The sequence below is a fragment of the Protopterus annectens genome, chromosome 1.part0 (assembly GCF_019279795.1).
Source record: "Protopterus annectens isolate FY-2018-M chromosome 1.part0, PAN1.0, whole genome shotgun sequence".
Lineage (NCBI taxonomy): Eukaryota > Metazoa > Chordata > Ceratodontiformes > Protopteridae > Protopterus > Protopterus annectens.
The window spans coordinates 1,046,923,798-1,046,943,893 of NC_056725.1; positions in this window are offsets into that span (position 1 = coordinate 1,046,923,798).

Here is a 20,096-nt window from a genome sequence, read left to right on the forward strand (position 1 = left end):
ATAGATACACACACCCACGCATACATATATAAATGCAAATAATTAGTTCTTCCTAATGCCTTGGCACGTCTACTTTAGGAGAAACATTTTTCATGCTTTTAAAGTCATTTCTTTATTTATTTCTACCATGTTATCCTGTGGCACACTATATCAAAATTACCCTTAACTATTTTCAACATAGTCGAGATGTTCCAACCTTTGGCCATAGCTATGCATGGTAGTGCTGCAACCCCTTGAGGTGTGTGTCTATTTATTGCTCTTTGAAACACCAATGACTCTGAGCTTACTAGGTCACAGTCACTACTGTGTCTGGATTGATTAAGTTTTAACCATATGTATTTTATTACAGAATCTTCCCACTGCCATGTTATGAATGAGTATGCATGTATATTTTAGTCTGGTGAGTAGGATGCCTGTATAATATGTTACATGTATAAGATTTTAGTTATGTTGAACATATGGCTTTCCTAGGTGTTTTCATTAGAAGTCTGCATCTTTAGGTGTAGGTGTGTACATATCATTATAAGGTAAGTCTACTGCTGAATGCTAAGTCTTAATATTCTGAATATTCTTCCAGGCCTTAAAAATATTCATGGTCTTATTATTAAGGACCACATTTCCTCTGATTATGAGATAAACCTCATTTATGAAGTCTTTAAATGTTATCTCATGCAGTGCATCCATACCTAGTCTAAAGAAAGATCCTTCCTAACTAAAAATAAAAGTTTGAGAAATGTGTACTATTATTCTAACCTAGTTTTACATTTGCCAAAGGTCCATTCAATTCGTAAATGTTGTAGTAAGTTTTCTTCTTAAACATATTCCCTGGGATTCAATAAACCCCATGCAGGAATAGTGCTATTCTTGTGCAGAGTGGTTCATGTCTGTATAGCACAGCAGTGCACCTTGCATATCCATGAAGGAGTGCTGCTGTGTAACCTACATGAACATGAACCGTGAACGAATGCAGGGAGTGTGTTTAAGTAGTGCATGGACATTGAACACGCCCCCTGCACTCAGAAAGTGCTGTATGGCATTTTCTAATAAGATCCTGCATAATATTAGAGAATTACTCTAATATTATGCTAGTATTTCAGTGTCTGCGGACACTGAAATCAAATAAATGATCCTTTTAGTGTCCACGGACACTGAAATACATATGGCAGCAGGAAAGTAATGCAGGGGGTGTGTGACAGGTTCTGTGACACACCCCCTGCATTGTAAAAGTGTCATATGACATCTCCACAACCTGCTAAATCAGGAAATGTGTACAAATGCACAAATAAAGGGGTATAAATCCTTGAAAAGGGAAAGATCATACATATTGCCCTCACAAACTTAGAAAGTTGTTAGAATATAGGTCATGCATTAGCATGAATTACTAAGGATAGAGGTATGAAAGCAAATGTATGCCAATATTCCCTGACAGGACTCCATGTGGACAAAAGGACAAATAATGGGGGGAAAAACAATAGAAATAGGGACACTTTTGAAAAATTGCCCTGACACACTTAGAAAGATGATAGAAAACAGGATACGTATTAGCAGGAATCTCTGAAGGATAGAAGCCTGAAAGCCAAATGTATGCCATTATTTCCCAGTTGCAGTCCTCAATGACTTGTCAGAACACCACAATACTCACTATATTATATAATAATATAATAATAATATTATTATAATTTATTTTTTTTCTAGGCTAAAGAATGTTTAAGTGTAGCTAAGCAGGTGTGTGTGTTATGGCCCTCTGCTTACCATAGCTTAAACATCCCATAGGAGATAAATACAAATATAGAAGTGAGCTTTCTAAGCTGCGATAGTGTAGTGGTTAGAGTCATAGCTTTACATGCAGGTGTTGATGGTTCAAGTACCTAGACAGGCAGGTTATTTTTATGTAGGAAAGTAGTGTTAAAATTATTTTTTTAAACTTAAATTATTTAGCAACTGTTTTTTGTCAACCAGGGTAGTGTAGCTGGTGTACAATGTAAGTGTGAGTGCATATAACATGTGAAACCACCCATGTACACACAAGTGCCCATACAGTGTAGTCACACCCCTTGCCAATGTAAGGAAAGCACATAGAGGGATGTCATGTAAAGTACATCATATACACTTAATAAATGAATTCAGTCCTCTGATATAAAAATGAAAAGTGAACAATGGCTAGCAATGCTCAGCTATGCTTAGCAAGTGTAAACATTGCTAAGATGTGAATGCTAAGTATCAGGTAGACAAAGTAGAAATTCTCTCCGACTAATAAAACAGCTGGTGTACAAATTCAATAGTATCAGACAAAAAAGAAACACCAGCTGTACCACAACAACATAGTTTATTAAGGTAGTAAGCACTTTCAGGGATCCAACTCCTTTATCAGACAACATGTGAATAAACCTTACACAGTTTAATAGTGGAATCAATTAAGAGCAATTAACTTAAAAAAACAGTAGCATTATTCACTTAAACTAACATATTAGTAAAATCAACTGTAGTAAAATAACCCATAAATTCATCACCATATTGTCTATAAAAATGTGCAAAACTCTACATATAAAAAATAGATCAGATTATTAGAAACAATCAACATATAAAAATACTGTAGTCACAAAAATCCTTGGGACATACCTATCTACTAAAATCAACCATAATAAATACAGTAAAAATATTCCATATGTACATATACTTATATACATATAGACTTCCAAATGACTCTAAGCTATACTCATAAAAGCATAGTTATATTGTATGCACTAACTTAAAAAAAATATATATAATCACTTTACAAATGGACATAAAATAATAACTGATGGCTTATTTTGTGTTTCAATGGCATAGCTTTTAAAAATGGTTTCAAGAACACCTTGTTATTCACACCAGGGGTTTATCAGCATTGAATAACATTATCCATTTCTGTTCCACAGCCTTGGTGTCATTCACCAAATCCCCCCATCTTCTACTATCAAATAAAATTTCTAAAACTAGAAATTTAAATGTGTGATTAGATCCTTCATTTTTGTTATGCATAGCAAGGGCACTATTCTCTTTACAATTTCTAATGTCCCGGTAGTGTTCCAATATTCAATCCTTAAAACGTCTGTTGGTTTTACCGACATAGAAAGAAAAACATATGACACAATATGCAAAATAAACAACATTTGATGTTTTACAGTCAGCATAATGGGCACTATTAAAACTAAAGCCCATGTGTGGATGTGTAAAGCTCCTGTCTGTATGAATATGTGTACAGGCTGTGCAACTTCTGCAAGCATATGTACCTGTCCTATCAGATTTACACCAAGTACTAGGTGCATCAGGCCTATAGCATAGATAACTTTTTAAAGTTCTATTATTATGAAAAGTAAAATTCATTCTAGCTTCAATTACATCCTTTAAAACTTCAACAGTAGAAAGAATACCCCAGTTCCTATTAATGATGTCACAAACAGTACTAATATTACTGGCAAAAGTCAAAAGCATCCTTAGTTTGTCTTCAGCCACATTACTGGGTAAACTTGCATTACTGGCTTCTGCACCATTGGTAGAATTCGAGACAACTCTGTCTCTAAAATATGGTTTGCAATGGTCACCCCTAATTTTCCATGCTTTATTTATGTGTCTATCAATCATCTGATTGTCATAACCTCTCTCCAAAAAGTCAGATTTTAATTTCTGAAGTGCTACATGTAACTCTGCATCATCACTAAAGAGCCTCATTACTCTAAATACTTGCCCTTTTATTACATTATGTTTGGTATAGTTTGGGTGCATACATGTGTTGTGCAGGAAGTTATTTTTTTTCTAACTGGCTTCCTATAAAGACTAGTCTTAACATTATTCAGGTGGTCTTTATTCACCTTCACATCCACAAAATCAATTTCATGTGTAAAATAATTGAATGTAAATCTAAGGAAGTCTGTGGTCCCATTAAAATAACCAATTAATTCATTCAACTCAATTTCAGTGCCCTGCCACAACAAAAAATATCATCCACAAACCTAGTGTACCAAACTATGTGTTTACTATATAGTTCATTGGATAGAACAAGGGAACGTCCCCAGTGTACTAATGAAAGGTTGGCATAGCTATTGGCACAAGCTGTGCCCATAGCCACACAAACCATAAACTATAATCACACCCCTTGCCAATGTAAGGAAAGCACATAGAAGGATGTCATGTAAAGTACATCATATACACTTAATAAATGAAGTCAGTCCTATGATATATTTAACAAATTAAAAGTAAGCAATGACTAGCAATGCTCAGCTATACTTAGCAAGTGTAAACATTGCTAAGATGTGAATGCTAAGTATCAGGTAGCTCAGCTAAGTGGATTTCCACACTGTTAAATACTGCTCAACTTCCCCTTTAAGCAGTGATAAAACCAGCTTAGCGGATTTACGCACTGCTTAGCAGAGCTTAACCTTATGAAAATGGTCCAATGACAGCAAAGGGCAGGGATATCACACTATTTAAATGGTACAGATGGGAGTACAGCCATAATCTGTTATAGTCCATCTGTGCAGATACAATGGCTGGCATAGGAGAGAGAGTGTGCTTTAAGGAGCAACACTGGAGCATTCAGGAGTCCAGGGTCATGGTTGGACTCCTAGTTAAAAACCATGAGGAGAGACTGCTGCAGGGCCAGTACCAGGGCTCCCAATACAAAGTGGAGGCCTGGGGCCATCTCACATGTGACCTCACCAGTGCTACTGGCATCCCCGGACTGTTGAGCAGGTACGGCACCACTATGCCGACCTAAAGCGTAGGAAGGGGGTAATCTTGGACAAGTGGATCCAAGATGGATTGGCCCAAAATGCTCCACTGGTGTGTAAGTATCACTATCAAGTAGTTTGTAGCAAATACTAGCCTGAGAATGTGATAGACAGATATGCATAATGCGTGTTTTTCTCCCCTACAGCTGAAGCAGAGAGGCCTGTGAATGTGGAAGCCCATGGTGACAGGCTGTTGAGGCTGTGCTGACAGGCTGGTGAGTGCAAATCTATTTTGCAGTATTTTGTTAAAATAGCTAAGGAGTACATTGCTTACTACTAGTAGGTATACTATTACTGTGTGAACTGAATAAATACAACAGTATGACTGACGAATATTGAAGTACAATAAAGACCCTTAAAAACTGTTGTGTTTAATTTGGTATGTTGTTGTGGACATATATAGAATGTATGCAGGTTCTTCACAGCAAATATAGCTGTGGCAGCATACATTAACTGAGGTAGATTTGTGAACAAGCTGTTAGGAGAACCAATAGATGGTGTAGCTATAAAAGGAGATATAAATTAAATGTGAAATAAATACTGCACTAAGCTCTGAACCCTGAATAGTAATATGGAAAGTATCAATGTGTGTACCATGCAGCATTGCCTTGTGTTAACCTTTGCTTTCCAGGTTGTAGTAATCCAAAGGCATTATGCACAGTACAATAACTATCTGTCATGCATGCATCACAGAATTACAAGTTCAGACAGTCTAATTAAGAGACTATTAGGCAGAAACCATTAAAAAAAGAAACAGCAGTTCCCCAGTAGCTCAGTGTGATGCAAAATCGCTTTGTTGTTAATTTTGCACACACAGACATGGTTCAAATCCAGGGAGTGGTACTAATATGTGTTCTTATCTACACACAAAGAATCAAGAATAAATGTAAAAACAGACAAGTAGTGTAAACAAATATTTTCTCCACAGGTTTTACAGGTAAGTAAATGTTGCCAGTAGCTGTATGAAGGGTATACTAATAAACTGTGTACAACTGTTCAATTGCCTGTTTTACATACAGTAGTGGTGTCATGGCAAATCAGTGGCAAACCATTATAGACTGAAGTTAGAAAATAATGATAGGCATACAAGTGTCAGATATTATATCCATCAGAAAAGCCATGCAAATACAAAACCTGTTATTTTATCAACTTTCTAAGTCTGTAAGAGCTATATCTAAAAATTGTCCATATTTATGGGCCTTTATCCCACTCTTATGTATGGCTTTGTTTAGATGTCATGCTCTAAGAGGTTGAGAGGTATGTTTCTGATACATGTCTCTCAAGTGTCACACTGTCACTGCTAGTGGTCACTGCTGCAAATAACCCTGGATACAGATAGGGAACCAGTTGACATATGCCAGTAACACACTCACATAACAACAGTTCACAGTACCCCTCCTGTGCCACATATGTAACCTGACATGTACGAGTTTCCTCTAGTCATGTACCCAGAGTTGTCACAGTTTGCCTCACACCATTCCAGGCTGACAGTTTAATAGATATGTTTGTACTACAGATGCTATGGCCATAGGTAGATGTAAAGTGAGGGCAGGCCCAGAGAGTATTGAGCAGTACTGTTGTGGAAAATAGAAGCATAAACAGTTGATAATGGATTTTCCATTTCTCCCCCCTATCTGCATCAATAATTATTACTCATATACTATGGGTATGTTGTGCTCCAACCTTAATGTTGGGAATTGTGTTATATTATTGTTAATATGTTTGATTGCCTGCATGTTAACATATCTTGTTCAAATACCATTGTTGGTGGACTGTTGCCGTCAATGTTACTAGCATGCTGTTATGATGCATACTGTTGTTTCATTTATGCATGTGTTCTGTTTGCTATGCAACTGTTTCAAATCTGTTTTATGGGGTTAATTGGAGCACCCATGCATGCTGTTATAATTAATATTAAAATGTGTTTTTCATGTCTAACCAACATATTTTGTAAAACTTCAACACCATATTGCATTTGGGAAGGCATATTCCAGCGGATCCACCTGTCCCACCTCATCTGGTCATGGCACTGGGCCCCAGCACTTCTGGGACCCAATCCAGATCTCCTTCATTTTCTGGTCCTGCACTACCTTTGGGTGGAACCACTGCAGGGGACATGCCCCCCCCTGGACCAGGTGAGGACAGGAGGCTGTCACCCATAGTTAGGTCCGAGGTTTGGTGTGCAGCACCCTTCATTCTGACTTTGGAGAGCAGCTGCCCCAGATTGAGGGAAGCATGGTGCACCTAGAGGGGCAGGCCACCCCTCCTGTCCAGCCCTCAGCACAGCCACCTTTGAGGCTGTGAAGGTGCAGTAATGACTGCCCATGGGTGGGGACCTCAGTCCCACTGTAACCATATGGGGGCCCATGGGCTTCAGATTCCCAACCACCCTCCCCATCAAATGTGTTTACCCCCCTCATGTGTCATATACCACCCCTGTCTGCTGTCTTGTCTGTCTTGTCTGTCTCCCTACCCAACTTACCTCCACAGATGTACCTACAATCTTTCCCCAACAACCCAGGGCATCTGTCCCAAAACAAATATCTCCCCATACATAGCTGTCCATTTTGCACACATGTCCACTGGACACTTAATCCGATCCAATTGGTTTGACAACACATTTCTGTTGTCCTCACCCCTCTCTCTGGGGTTTGAGTGTCCAAATTCACCTCCAAATTCTGTACAAATGCACAGCTGTTGCTGTATAAGAAATGGACAGCTATGGATTTTCCCTACACCCATCCTGCAAATCCCTAGCTATGTTTCATATTGTTTTTCACTCTGTGTGCCCCTTTTTCACCACTTTCCTATTACGACATTTTCTTTTAAAGAAATTAGCACAGGTGTAAGCGATGCTAAGTGAAGACAACATACATTAAGCATCTGTACAGTTAACCATGTGTTGGCATTGCTTAGTGTCACACAAACCTGCTTAAAACTGCTTTAATCACTTTCTCTCCATCAGCAACTGTTCTCCCTAGCAACAAAACAACCAGCCCTGCCAAGTCTGGAACCCAGAACCCTGTATACCATAGTCAGAGCAATGTACCGCTACACCAGTTGAGCTGTAGGGATTGATGATGCTTTTTCAAATATATCATGCAGTATAGAGTCATTCAAGAGTAGGAAAAAGATTCTGTAGAATCAGACAGGTTTTGTATATATATATATATATATATATATATATATATATACACACACACATGTATATATGTATGGAGATGCATATATATGGAAAAATATATACATAATATAAATAGAGATATACATATAAAATATATACATCTAAAGTATACACACACACACACACACACACACACACACACACACATATATATATATATATATATATATATATATATATATATATATATATATATACACACACACATATATATATATATATATATATATATATATATATATATATATATATATATGTATGTGTGTGTACATACTCATAACATGTAGTGGAGTCATACCTCAGAACCATACCACTCAACCTCTTAGTGCAAGAAATGTGGCCAAAGGTTGTCAAAATGGGGAGACAATGGGCCAAAACTAGGGTCATATTTTATATATTGCTCTTATAAATGTAGAATGTTGCCAGAGTGACAGGGTTTTTTTCAGCATACATGTTCTGAAGGATGTGAGTTCTGAAACTGAAATGTATGTCATCATTTTACAGGCAGAAATCCTCAGATCATCACAGTGATTTACCAGGGAAATAAAAATACTGAATCTGTGGAACAGATCAGAAATATGAGCAATACACTTGGACATTCTGAAACAATCTGGACAGTTGAGAGATAAGCTCAGAACCCCGTAGTGCAACAAATCTGGACCATGCCTGTCAAAGTGGGGGGGGGGCATGAAAATAGGGACATATCTGAAATACTGTAGTAGATAAGCTGACACAGTTGCTGCAGTAACACCTTCCTGTCTATTGATTTGAAAGAGCACAAGTCCAACACTCAATTACTTTTCACTATTTAGTGACTTAAATTCTCACATCATCCCACTGATGTGGTAGAAATATACAACACTTATAGGGGCCAGGCAACAGTACATCCTACAAATATCTGGGCATAATATCACATTAGGGAAACTACACTCAGCTGCTAAGCATGTCACCTAGTACCGTCCAAACTACACTCAGACTGACACAACACTAACCCAAATCCGCTATGGGGAATTACACATGTATTTGCAAATATATCAGGTACTACAGGGATGTAACAGCACTGAAAAACAGTCACCAGTGTGAAAATGCATACCCACAATCAATTTCTCCACAGTCACAGTAACATACCAGTAAGTCAATTAAACAGTAGAATATAAGGACTGTACTAATCAAAACATTTCATCATGTTTGCCACTCACACACTACCCCTATATATACTGGCCCAATTCACAGTGTAGTGTGATGCCTGACTGTGGTATGGGACATGTTTCAGTCTGCTCTACAAACATATACAGCCGATAGACCACCAGAAACTGGAGCAACATGCACAGTCAGATAGAAAATGAGCCATAACGCATACATCTACTCCCCCCCCCCCCTACACAGGCTAAATACCATTTGCACATTACACTGCTACACAATCCTGACAGTCTGTCAACAATTACCAGAAATACACAGACCGCTCAACTCTTCAGAGTCCCACAGAATCCCACAGAATGTCCAGGCTTTGTCCTCATACATAAGACCTCTTACACATAACATGTCTGCCATTCTAAGACATCACTGGGATGGTATCAGGAATGAAGGCACTAAATAATGATATACCCTACCTATCACCCTCTTACTGCATGACATCTGGACAAAGTCTGACATACTTGGGGGACAGAGGCCCAAAACCAGGGTATATGTGAAATATTGCTGTTATAAACTGAGACAGTTGCTGGTGTAACAGGGTTTGTTGTAACATATCTTTTCTGAGGGATATGAAGTCAGAAACACAAATGGATGATACCATTTGCTGACTGCAATCCCTACAGTATGCTACTGATTTTCCAAAGACAAAAAATGCCTGAGGAACACACCAAACATGAAAGTCCAGAATCTGGCCATTCTGCGGATAGCCCTACAGTTGAGAGTTAAGTCAACCACATAACACTGTCAGACTTAAAATTACGCAGAAAAGCCATGTCCACACAAACCCTGTTAAACTAACATTAAGCCAACTATATAACAGCAATACTTACATTCTGTCCCTATGTCTGGAATATTCTCCCCCAGTTTGTTGGGCTGTCTCCACAGTTTTTGATGTAAGAGGTATTTCCAACTACCCTCTGTCATGTTGTTCACACACCTACATGAATTCCTCCTTGCAGGCAAGGAAAAGGGGCAATGCCCACATGAAGTATTCAATTATAGGAGTGTGTTTCCATGCCACTGGCTATAGGAATAACAACACAGCTGTTCTGTATGCAATTAGCAAGTGGGGGACACCAATTTGTGCACAGTCCATCAGCTGCTCACGAGCATTACTTACAAAAGGCAAGCTGCTGCCTATGCAAACCAGACATATACTCTACATCTTGGAGAGAGAGAGAGAGAGAGAGAGACAGACAGACAGACAGACAGAAAGACAAATCAACCAACCAACCAACACATATTGGAATCAAACCAACCATACTTGGAAAAAAAAGGTATATCAAACAAGTAAGCATGTAATGGAATGAAGTAGGGGGTATGTAATAATGGAAAATAGGAAGTTCAACAAATATGTCTCAACAAGACTTGCTGTACTGATATATTGCTGATCAGAACCTATGGCCATAGCATCTGGGTCTGTCTGCAGTGACATACATCACAGCTCAGGCCCCTGAGTCACCCCAGGAAGGATGGCTCACACATGACTACTACTGGAGTGTGGGTTGTACAATACTGACTGTGACATTGTTAGGCCAGCTACTGGTATGTTGTAGATATCCATATGTTAATTGTGAATACAACTATGATATACATGTTTGTCTCAGAAATGTGAGAGACCTGTACAGGGCATTTGCGTAATAAACTACTGTTGCAGATATGTGTGTTGAACTGCATGTGATATACTAAGCTCATACCATTCAACTGTCAGTTTCCACCATTTGATCCTTGGTGCTGCCCTCACACTCCTCCTCCTCTTCTTCATCACCAATGTTATCCGACAGGCCAACATTCCATGATGCCTAGCTACACTTTCCCTTGTCACCATTTTACATTCTCCAATCTCCTTCAAACTGGCCCTCCTGCATAGGATATAATCCACCTGTGTGCATCTTTCCCCACTCTTGTATGTCACCCTATGCTTCTCTGTCATGTTAAAATGCATATTCACCACAGCCATGTCCATACTTTTTGCAAACTCCACCACCATATTACCTTCTGCATTCTTTTGCTTAATGCCATACCTATCCATCACTTCCGCATCCCCTCTGTTCACTTCACCAACATGCCCAATAAAATCTGCTCCAATCACCACTCTCTCACCCTTGGGTACAGTCATCACCACTTTATCCAACTCACTCCAAAGTTTTTCTGCCTCATCCCCTGCATGCACAATCATTGCAACATCAATTTCCAGCTTCATAAACATCACTCCATCCGACACTCTTTTCACCTCCAAACACACTCTTGGCATACTGTTCCTTCAGGATAACCCCTTCACCATTTCTCCTCCCATCCACACCATGATAGAATAATTTGGATCCAAATCTGATACACCAAGCCTTACCCCCTTCCATCTGGTCTCTTGCACACACAATATATCAGCCTTCCTTCTGTCCATCATATCAGCTAGCTCTGTTCCCATACCAGTCATACCGCCAACATTAAAAGTTCCTACCCTCACTCCCATGCTCCATGCCTTTCTCCTCTCTTCCTGCCATATGAGGGTTGGATATCCTACAGCGTATGCCTGTGAATGCAAAGGCTACTGTGCTATCAAATGACTTAACTGTGTTACAGCAATATTAAGAAACTGTCACAAATTTTGGCCCATCGCCCCCCACGTATGTGTGGTGTCCTCCAGATCTCCTGCTCTAACAGGTTGACAGAAATGACTGAGGAGCAAGAGTGTAAATACAGTGTGCCATACTGACATAGAACAGAAATGTATATCAGGTATTAGCTGTGCATATGTATGTATGATTAGGTGTACCTGGCTGCGTCATAACAACAGACATGGGATGCAAAATGTCAGGTAAAAAAGCTGTACATGTTGTACATATGTGTAATCTTAATTTCTGTGCATCCAACAGAGTTAGATTTCTACAGCTACTGGGTGTTGCATTACCCTGATACAGACATGGGTACTAGAATAAGTATGATCTTCAGGTTGAAACTGGAGAGGTGTCCAACTGTGATATGACCTGGTGTCCATGCCTACTACAAACACCTATATGATCACCTACATAGCTGTATAGACTCAGCAATACCTTCCTTGTAAAACCTGTCTCCACCAAAGTAGAGTAATCCCCTTTGCTGGACAGCAGCAATACACAAACCACATAATTGGTTGCTATATTAGGTTCATAGGTTGGTACTAGGCTATCGGCCCTAGGGCCTATGCAAGCCTAGCCATAACAATTCCCTGGATATTTCTTCCCACAATATTTACTTCTCCAGGCCCCTGTCTAGCAGGGCAACTGACATGATCCCTGGGGTGAATTTCCTATCTCCCATCCAATCATCAAGGTTCCTTTTGAAGAGGGCCAAAGAGGCGCTCTGCTTGATATGTATGGGCAGTCTATTCCAGAGTATGGGGAGTCTTTGGGTCAGGAACCTATCCCTCCAGCATGTTTTGTTCATTGTGATGACAAGGTTTAGATCCCTGGAGCATGTGGCTCTGAGGGATTGGGATTTCTTTAAGTGTAGCATGTCCAACAGCTCAGGGTTTGACATGGCCTTGTATGTTAAGCAGAGATCGCCTCTGAGTAGACGATATGCCACAGAGTATAGCTGGAGTTTTTTTAGACGGTCAGTATATGGCATCTGCTTTAGGCTTGTGATTCTTTTAGTGAGGTATTTATGTGGCCTTTCAAGCTGTTTCAGATGTCTTGTGAGGTACATACCAAATGGGGCATTATACTCTATAATGGGTCTAATGAGGGAAGAGTACAGTGGGACAATGGCCTCCTTTTTTCTGGATGAAAATCCCTTAGTGATGAGGTGTGCCACATAGAAGGATTTCCTGACTGTTGTGGCAATGTGGTTATCGAAAGTGAGACCACTGTCCACCTGTGTCCCTAAGTCCCTCATCACACTTTCGATGTTTAGTGTCCTGCCACCTATGTGGTAATTCATGGGTACATGTTTTTTTCCAAAGGGGATAACTATACATTTCTTGGCATTAAGCTTGAGGCCATGGCTCTGGCACCAGGCATCTGTTTCTGTAAGGCCCTTTTGTAGAATATCCACATAATTTGGGGATTCAATAATGGCTCCCAGTTTGCAGTCATCTGCAAACTTTGTTAGCCAGAGTCCCTTAGTGTTGGCCTGTACTTCAGAGTAGATGCCAAACAAGAGTGGTCCCAGGACTGAACCCTGAGGTCCTCCACTTGTCACTTGTCTGGAGCTGGATTTGGAGTCGGCTACTTTTACTGTCTGGGTTCTGTCAGTAAGCCAGTTAGCAACCCATCGAGTGACGTAGGGATTTATGCCCAACTTAGTAAGTTTATCTATGATTCCAGAGTGGGGGATGGTGTCAAAGGCCTTGGCGAGGTCCAGATAGGCTGTGTGGACTGCCTTACCCTCGTCCACAGCTCTGGAGTCTGATTCGAAGAAGTCAATCAGATTCAGGAGACAAGATCGACCCTTCACAAACCTAAACTGGGTGGGGTCTAGTGTTTGAAGGTTGCCAATGTCTTTGTTTATAAGTTCCATGATAATGCGTTCCATGGCCTTGCAAATCAGGCTTGTCAAGCTGATGGGATGGTAGTTTCCGGGATCCAAGGTGGATCCTCCCTTGTGGAGCGGGATAACTGTAGCTGTGCACCACTCAGTGGGCACGAAGCCTGAGGTGAGGCTATGATTAAACATGACACTTAGGTGAGGTGCCAGTTCATTTTGTAGTTCATGTAGTACACAGCCTGGGATGTCATCTGGTCCCATGGATGCTGTATTCTTAGCTTTGGAGAGTGCGGTTTTTACCTGTGTGGCCGTGATTATCGGAATTTGGCAATCTTTTGGTATTGAGATGGGTCCTTTAGGGGATGAGAGAGGGGTGAATTTGGCACTAAATTGATCTGCCAGGATATTGGCAATATCCTTGGGATCAGTATATTTAATGCCATTCTGTTGTAACTCAGAGTAGATCTGAGCATTGCCATTTAGATTCTTGACATAACTATAGAATGCCTTGTGGTTGTCTTTGGAATCTTTGGCTATTTTATTTTTGTAACTAGCTTTTGAGGATTTTATGAGGGATCTCAGCTTCTTACTGAGGCTGGTGAGGGAGTTTTTTGCATCCTGGGATTTTCCTCTTTTTGCAACCGTTTCTTCCTTCTGTTGTATAGTTTGTTTATAGCAGGGGACCACCAGATTGGCTTCCTTTTTTTGGAGAAGAGCATCTTGGTTCCATTTGGGATTGCATGATTCATGCACGAGTGGATGTGCTCGTACAGTGCCTTAGTGTAGGATTCTGCAGTCGAACTACCAGATCCCGTCTGCGTGGGTGTTGTGAAGTTTGTCACTTCTGACTTCAGTAGCTTGAAGTTGGCTTTGGAGAAGTTTTTTAAGGAGGTTTCCTTACTGGGGGGTGGGGGTGGGATGTGGATGTCAAGGGTGATTTGCTTATGGTCAGACCTGATCAATGAGGGGGTGACCACTGGTGTGGAACATCTATCTCCCATGTTGGTAATGACCAGGTCTAGGATATTGGAGCCCCTGGTGGGACAATGGATTAGTTGATCCAGGGCATTGGAATTTATGAATTCCAAGAACCATTGGGAAAAGAAGTTAGTACCTGAGTAGTTTTCCCAATTAATGGCAGGGTAGTTGAAATCACCCAGTATTAGGGTGTTTGGTTGTATCTTAATATTTTCCAGTATGTTTAGAAAGGTGTAGTGAGAATCTTGGGGCATGGTTGGGGATCTGTAGCAAGCTACAATTTGGATTGCAGTCTTACCTAGTGTTAGTTGCACCTGGAGAATTTCAGATCTGTACAGGGCAAAGTAGGGGCAGGCACCAACTTGGCAGCAAGTCAACCTTTGTCTGAACGAGCATATCAGGTCACAGTTGGATTACTGTAAGGCTAACTATGAGTACAAATTGGACACATCCACCAAGGGCAATCACAAGGCCATATGTCTGCAATCTCAGAGGCAACAACCCAACCCACCCTGTAATGATGGCCAATTACACCACATACACACACACCATATCTATAGCCAACCTGCTGCAGACAGATTTAGGGCAAACATCACCCCCCCGGCACACCATCAGTATAGGTGGATATGCACAGCACCCGCACCCCTCCTCTCATCATCAGGGAGCAGGTGCATACTCCCTAATCAAAGTCAACAGAAGCAGGTCTCCATGGGACCTGATAACATTCCTGTCTGCATCCTAAATGAACTCAGGCATATGCTTCCAGCTCCATTACACACTGTATGCAAGCAAAGCCTGAGCACCATTGACATCAGACAGCGACTGTCATCCCTCTACACAAATTTGAATGGTGAATGGTGGTATATGCAATATGCAGGCCCTCATTGGGGGAACATGACACATCAGGACCAGGAGTGCAATGCAGGTTCATACTGTGCTGATAGATGACAGGGGTATGATGTGGTTGTAAGTGGTGACTAATGATAGGCAATATTGCAGTGCTGGCTCTGTAAATAACTCTGGGCAATGTCTGAGGTCCTGTGATGTGTTTTCCTGTTTATTTCTTCCAGGTAGCATGCAGCATCAGCAGCATACACTGCAGAGGAGAATGCAGCTATCACCGAAGCAATAATCCAGCACCACGAGGTGCTGTTCAGCTGTAGCTGATTGCCCTGTGGGACAACCTTGTCCACAGAGTTAACACCTTGGGCCACCATGGCCGCACATATGATCAGGTCAGGCATCAGGCAGCTGACCTGATATGTTGTGCCCGGGAAAGGGCTGCTGCCATGGTCAGGGACCGTACTGTTACAGGTGGGGGTCCAGCCACACAGGCCCCACTTACGGCAACAGAGGAGCTCCTTGCCAACCTTGGGGCAGCTCCCACACAACAGTCAAAACAGGAAACACAAGTTGTGGGGGTAGGTGGCACCCAAGCAACAGGCGACAAATGTCCAGGTAAGGCTATAGTGCACATCAATTAAATCATGTAGCAGTCATACTGTCTTCTATAGAGTATCTAGATGCATATGTCAGTTCAAACTGCATTTTTGGGTGGGGTTTAGTAATGCACACAAGTGCACATCTATGGTGAGGGACAGCAAATTGTGTAATATCATAGCTTGTACTGCACCTGTGCAGAAACGTAGCATTCATCTTGTACCAATGCCAAATGTGAGCCTCCTGACAATAACTCGCCCCTAAAACTACATAGGTACCTCTGGTCTGGATGTGGGACAGCAGCCTGAAGCTGGTGAGTATGGGTTTGTCCTGTTGTGGCTCACCAGTACCCCAGGCATGTTAAGGTCATGCATGTGACCATGCACACAACTGTTACTCTCAGCCATATTGTGATATCTGCATGTTCACTTGTGGTGGGGTTAACTGCATTGCATCACAGTGGTCATCACAGGGGCCTATTTGCAGGAGAAGTAACATATCTGTAGTATACCTCACAACCTGTCATTGCAACAAATCTGGACAAAGACTGACAAAATGGAGGGACAAAGCCCCAAAACTAGGGACATATGTTATAAATTAGTGTTATACAGTGCATATAAATGGTGTACATGCACCTGTTAGAATCCCAGGTATTTGTTATATACAAAAATGAGAGCACAATAAAACATTTCCAAACCCTTCCACCCTTTCATGTGACCTATAACCTGTACAATTCAATTGTAAAACAAACAAATCTGTTAGAGGAACAATTATGACGCCTAAAAGATTTACAAGAAGCTAGATGCATAAATTTGAACAGGCTGAAGCTAATACTGTGCTGAAGCAGCTTTCAATATTATTTCAGCATTACGCCTTTTTGGGTACACACCTGCCATCAATTACAGAGACTCTATGATTAATAGCAAATAATGGTCAGCTGTCCTATTAGGATTATCCTAAATTTACTCAGTTGCCTGCTACAGCAACAACCATAGTTCACATACAGCTTATGAAGCAGCAAAGGGATCTCATTTGTGAAAGGTGTCAGCCCAGAGAAGGGTACGCACACATTTCCACAGTATTGCATATACCATGGAACACAGTGAAGACAGTCATCAAATGGTGGTGGAAATATGGGGCAACAGTGACATTGCAAAGAACTGGACATCCCTCCAAATGTGTGGAAAAATGAAGACCCAAACTGGTCAGGGAGGCTGCCAGGAAACCTACAGCAACACTACAGGAGTTGCAGTAATCTCCGGCAAGTACTGGTTGTGTACTACATGTGACAACAATCTCTCATATTCTCCACATGTCTGGCCTATGGGGTAGGTTTGGAAGATGGAAGCCTTCTCACACACAGAAAAACATCATGGTCTGGTGAATTTCTCAAGAAAAATACATCAGGTCTCCTAATAGCATCTGGGGAAATGTGTTATGGTGCAATGGGACCAAGGTTGCACGTTTTGGCCACAATACCAAAAGGTTTGCTTGGCACAAGAACAACATTGTGCCTCACCAAAAGAACACCATCCCCATGGTGAAGCATGGTGATGGCAGTGTCCTGCTTTAGGGTTGCTGTTCATAAGCTGGAAGTGGGCCTTTAGCAAAGGTGGAGGGGATTAGGAACAGTTCAAAATACCAGTCCCTTTTGGACCAAAATCTTCACGTGTCTGCTAGAAAGCTGTGGATAGAGAGGACTTACATCTTTCCACACAACAATGACCCATATCATACATCAAAATCCATAAAATAATGTCTTCACCAGAAGACAATCAATGTTTTGGAATGGCCCAGCCACTGTCCACACATACATCCAATAGAAAATCTGTGGGGTGCCCTGAAGAGGCCTGTGCAGAAGAGATACCCTCACAATCTGACAGAGTTGGAGGGCTTCTGCAAGGGAGAATGTACAAATATTGCTAAGTTGAGATGTGCCATGCTAATACACACCTTCCAAAGAGGACTGACTGCTGTTATGAAATCAAAAGGTGCTTTAACATCAAAAGGTGCTTTAACAAAGTATTAGTTTAAGGGTGTGCACAGTCATGCAACCAGCCTATTGTACGTATTTCAACTCCTACATTTTACCCCTATGTGTTTGTTCTTCAATTGGATTCAAAAGGTTATAGGTCACATTAAAGGTGGGAAATGTTATCGCATGATTTCTGTGGTCTCATGTTATATATCAGACAAACCTGGCATGTTAACAGGGGTGTCAGCACTTATAATATCCATTGTAAGATTAGAAGGTTGTTAGTGTATCCGGTTCTGCTGTAACATACATGGACTTCAGGTTTTGAAGTGTGAGACTAAAAACATGTCATTAATTAGTGACACCAGTCTTCATATCATCCCAGTAATGTGTCAGAGAAACATAGGATTTATGATGAACAGACCAGAAATATGAGCCACACATGTAGACATTCAGTGACACTCTGCACAGTTGAGATGTATGTACTATAGGAGTTGCCACTGTGCTATACAGGTGAACAGCAATTATGTATACATGGGTGGAGTGTGTGCTACTTGCAGGCTTATCACCTATTAACACTACTCACATATCACAGGGGTGTATATAAGTAGTAATAATAAGTGGAAAGGGCTGCACTGCATGATGTTGAGGGCCTGTCCAGGGTGTGTATGTAGTGGTCTGACTGGTTTGTGAATGTCACTAGTTGGCTATTGTGAGGTCTTTGTAATGGTCTGTCTGCCATCTCACCTGTATGTGTGTGCGTGTGTGTGTGTGTGTTTGTGTGTGTGTGTGTGTGTGTGTGTGTGTGTGTGTGTGTGTGTGTGTGTGTGTGTGTGTGTAGTAGCAAATGGTATAATGCAGGTAGTAATTTACATATGTGTCTTTCCCCCCATAGGTGATCATGGTGGTTGTGGTCCCTCCTCTCAGAATCTGATGTCAGTGTCTTTGCACACTCTGACAATGATGATGGTCATACGGTCATATTCAGGCACAGGTGGTGTTGTCAGGGGCTGAATCTGTGCCATCAGTTGGCATCCAACAGTCATCCACAATGTCTCTGCACACAATCACAAAGCCCACACATTTCTTCATCCCCAGCAGCCACAGATGATGGACAGTTGGCAGGTGGTAGCATGGAACAGGCTAGTGTGGTGACTATGGGAGGTGTGAGTGTAGACATTGGCCATAGCCAGAGTGCAGGTGAGGTCCCACACAGGCAGATGGACAGTGGTGCTCGCAGGAGGACTGCTGCTTTTCAAGCTGCTGTCGTAAGTGCCACAGCAGGTGTTACCAGATGCATGTTTCAGGGTGTCATAGATGCACAGGCAAATAGTGAACACAACACCAGACAAATATTTAGGGTGTTGGATGCAACTCTTCCTGATGGTGGGGTGAAATCTTGACCGTAGCATGTCTGCACTAGAGCATGTGGTCTGAGATGGGCATAGGCCATGTGGACGTAGGTCAGCACTAACATCAGCTGAGAGTCTACAGGGCCATGCACCTTCACACTCCCATTGTGGCAGTGACACCAGCACTACCAAAGGGGGGTTGCTGTCCATATCACAATATCACAATGGAGCAGGCCATGGGCACATGGTCCTGGCTGGTCCCATCAGGGGTATACATCCAGCAGACAGCAGTCACCATCAGGAAGCAGTAGTGCATCAGGCCTTGGGCCTGGTAGTGCCAGTGAAACCCCTAGCAGGACCAGTTCACATGTCCATGGCCGGAGATGGTGAACTGGATACCCTGCCATGTACAGTCCACAGCTGTCCAACATAACCTTGTGTAGGGCAGCCACATGGCATGACTGTGTGGATACACACACACACACACACACACACACACACACACACACACACACACACACACACACACACACACACACACACACATACACACACACACACACATCTGTATCACAGGCAGGTCACCTGCAGACACACACAGCACCTCTGCACAGCCCATCTATAGGATACCCTTCCAAACACACACACACACACACACACACACACACACACACACACACACACATGGATGTCAACTGTATGGCCCAGCCTAGGCCTCTGGCAAACCCACACCACAACCTGTG